Source organism: Octopus bimaculoides, chromosome 5 (genome assembly GCF_001194135.2).
Source record: "Octopus bimaculoides isolate UCB-OBI-ISO-001 chromosome 5, ASM119413v2, whole genome shotgun sequence".
NCBI lineage: Eukaryota > Metazoa > Mollusca > Cephalopoda > Octopoda > Octopodidae > Octopus > Octopus bimaculoides.
This window is the reverse complement of record NC_068985.1, coordinates 114,713,037-114,717,372: the sequence shown is the minus strand read 5'-3', so window position 1 is coordinate 114,717,372 and position 4,336 is coordinate 114,713,037.

The following is a 4,336-nucleotide window of genomic DNA, read 5'->3' as shown; positions in this document are numbered from 1 at the left end:
TATATATATATATATATATATATATATATATGGAAGAATTTACGAAAAAAACAACAACAGACGAGGACAGGTGGTGTAAACAACAAAAGGATGTATTAGTTTAAGATAAATGTTTGTATTAGTGTTAATATATGTGTACGACGCAGTCCACTAAGCAATCAAAAGGGTACAATAGATCATTATTATGGAACGAGAGCTGTTACAGGACTGTAAACTGCGTTGTGTTTCATCGACATATACAACGGAATTAAAATCCCCCTGTGAAGGTTGATGGCAGGAGAAAGAGGTGATACAAAAACAATGTGACGCCAGTTAATATGTGTATTGTGCATGTACGTGTGTGTGTGAGCCAGAGCACGCTTGTGTTGATAAACATTTATATTCATGCATATATATATATAGACAATAAATACATTCTTACACATGCACACACGCACACACACACACACGCACACAAAAAGGTTTAGAATGGACGATCGCAGTTCAGTCCATGTTACTCATGTTTCAGTAGCAAGCCATTTTATTTATTATTTTTGCATTACCTCTCATATTCAGACATCCGAAGGATGCCGGAAGAAATGGTAGATATTTTCCTGTGAGCTAATGCACGAAGAATGAATAAAACGCCATGCTCCTGAAACATGTGTTACATGAATCGAACTGTTGTCGTCCATCCTTATCTTTTTATTGTTTTTATGTACCGCATGTTATATACAACTAATGTTTACTACTGGAATTGGTGCCGTGGAGTACTTGTTATCTTTAAATAATCGCTCCTAATTTTATAAGGAAATGAAGAAATATTATTAATTGATTTAATTAACTGTTTAAACTGATTAATTCATTAATCTTCCCACAGTGTAAACTAATAGCCAACATGCTGGAAGCTACTGACTAATAACTACGATCGACATGACCCAAACCAACTGGCATGTATGCGTGCGTGTGTGTGTGCGCGCGTGTGTAAGTTAGATACACACAAAGATTTACATGGGTATTTCCACATGGGTGAATATGAATTTAAGACTATTCATATTCAGGTATACCTATGATAAAAGAGGTGCCAACCACAACTATACCTTATAATCATCTACGACATCCAATGTTTCCATCCATTTATTAAGTAATCTCTTTTATTCTTTTATTCTTTTACATGTTTCAGTCATTTAACTGCAGCCATGCTGGGGCACCGCTTTTTAGTCGAGCAAATCGACCCCAGGACTTAATCTTTGTAAGCCTAGTACTTATGCTATCGGTCTATTTTTGCCGAACCGCTAAGTTACGGGGACGTAAACACACCAGCCTCTGTTGTCACGCGAAGCTGGGGGGACAAACAGACACACAAACATATGCACACATACATATATACATATATATATATATATATATATATATATATATATATATATATATATATACATATATACGACGGGCTTCTTTCAGTTTCCGTCTACCAAATCCACTCACAAGGCTTTGGTCGGCCCGAAGCTATAGTAGAAGACACTTGCCCAAGGTGCCACGCAGTGGGACTGAACCCAGAACCATGTGGTTCGTAAGCAAGCTACTTACCACACAGCCACTCCTGCACCGAAAGAATATTTTGAAAAGATTTGATTTCTATTTCCAGAAGATGGCGTGACTACATGGAGGATTATCTTACTTTTTGTGTTGTTAGTTTTTCTTATATCTGTGTTCCTTTCCGGAACAGCTCAGCACTAATATAAACAAAGATGCTCCGGCCGTGACCATCTCATCTTTATTTTCAAAACCATTGTATTTGAGATCACACTATCAAATATAGTCATCGCTGTTGTCGCTGTTGTTGATTTTTATTATTGTTGTTCTTGTTCTTGTTGCTGCTGTTGCATCTGCTGCTGCTGCTACTGTATTTGATGTTGTTGTTGTTGCTGTTGTCGCTGTTGGTATTGTTGTTGCCGTTGCTGTGTTGTTGTTGTTGTTGTTGTTTTCGTCATTGGTTTTGTTATTGGTGTCGTCTTCGTTGTTCGTGTCAACATTGTTGTTTTTATTGTTGTTGTTGTTGCTCTTCGTGAGGTTGTTACTTTTGCTGTTCACGTTTTTGTTGTTCTTCTTGTTGTTGCTATTGTTACGGGTAATTCATATGTTTCAATTGGTTATAAATTTGAGCAAGTATAGCACAAGAACAACAGAGATGCACACAGAGACACAAACGGACAGAGAAACGGATGGAATGTCAGACAAAACGAGAGAATTACAAACAGACAGAGAGACAAATCACTGACAGAACACGTGAAGTATGTTCATAGTCAGACAGACAAACGGACAGCGAGGTCGATAGACGCACGGAGGAACGGACGGACGAACGGACAAACGGGCGGATGATATAAATGTGAAATAAAGAGGCGGTACAGAAAAACTGTTGGATACAAAGTGTGTGATAACGTCTCAGAAATGTCAGCCATTACTTTTGATAGAAACAATGTAGACGCCATTGCAAGAAGATGACGCTGGAAGGAAAGACAGGAGGGATGTGGTGAAAGATAGGGAGAGAGACAGAGAGAGAGAGAGAGAAAGAGAGAAAGAGAGAGACAGAGACAGACAGAAAGAAGGGGGGGAGAGAAAGAGGTAGTATCGTAGACAGAAAGACACAAGCAATGGGGAAGAGAGGAATTATGGAATTGAATGAGAAAAATTGTCAGATAGTAAAAGAGAGGTAATAATGGAAATCGAGAGAGATGGAAACAGACAGCAAGAAAATTCGGGTGGTATTTGGAGAAAAAATGAAAGAAAGAGAGACAGAGAGGGTTGAAACTGAGTAAGATAGACAGACAGACAGAAAGTCAGATTGGTGTATAGATACATAAATTGATAGATTGATCGATAGATATATAGGTAGGTAGATAAAATGACAGATACACAGATAGGTGGGTGGATACATATATAAATTGATAGACTGATCGATTGATCGATAGAGAGAGAGAGAGAGATAAACATATAGATAGACAGACAAAGATTGAAACACACAGCAAAAGGAAAGTGCATTTATCAGAGGAAAACGAAAAGACAGAGAGAGAGAATGAGTAAAGAATGAGAGAAACAGACAGACAGATAATGAAAGCGGTGTAGCTATACGGATAGGGAGTGAGAGCGATAGACAAAGATCAACATAGCAGAAACAGGCAGATAGACAGCCAAAGGAAAGGATGATATTAGAGAAAGAAAAAAAGAGACAGAGAGAGAGAGAGAGAGGTGGGGGAGCAAAGATAGAATTAGAAGAGGGGTTTACGAATGGCTGCTGTTAGACATCAAAGCTTTGGCTAGTATTTAAAACACTTGCCAACTCGCGGGCATTTGGAATTGCGCCAAATATCAATCCACCATCGCTAACACCATCGCCATCGCTATAATCATCTTCTAATTTGCACGTTCACCATCACACGCGCCGCTGCCGCCGCCGCTGCTGTTGCTCTAGTTGTACATTATTAGTTTCATTAATTCTTCACTTTGTTCATTGCATTTAAGTTTTAACCATTACACCAAACTTCATTTACGTAGATACACATAAGCGTATGTGTGTCTAAGCGTGTAAAAATGTCTGTATATACACATACGTATACATACACAAACACACGTGTGTGTGTGTGTGTGTGTGTGTGTGTGTGTGTGTGTGTGAGTGTTTAGGCGCAGGGAATGCTGGGTGGTTAAGAAGCTCGCTTTGCAACCAAGTGGTTTCGAGTTCAGTTCGACTGCGCGGCAGCCCGGGCAGGCCAAATGTTTTTGAGTGGATATGGTGGACGGAAACTGAAGAAACCTGTCGTGTGTATATATATATATATATGTGTGTGTGTGTGTGTGTGTGTGTGTGTGTGTATAATTCATATCACAAGGGAACACGAATGTGCCTGCCTGTTAGAAATAAGAGCAAAAAGCCTCATTAAACCACACTGAAAATAACAACAGAAAACAACAGTATTCGGAGAAATGGTTCGAAAAAGTCTTTCACATACCCATATAGCAGAATGCTATATATTTCTTGGTATTAATATGTATGTGAACCGGTTTCTGGTTTAACATAAATCTTACCTTCATCACATGTCGACCATTTGAAAAATCTTCCCAACCCACTACATTGAAATCTGTTTGCCCTTGGAATTGTTTGGGGCCAAATCAGAGCAGCTTCAATTGTATGGGTATATAATGCTAATTTAGGCCTGCAACAAATCATATTAGTATTGTTGTTATTATCAATTATTTATATTGCCATTGCCCTCGATAATAATAATAATAATAATAATAATAATAATAATAATAATAATAATAATAATAATAATAATAATAATAATAATAATAATAATAA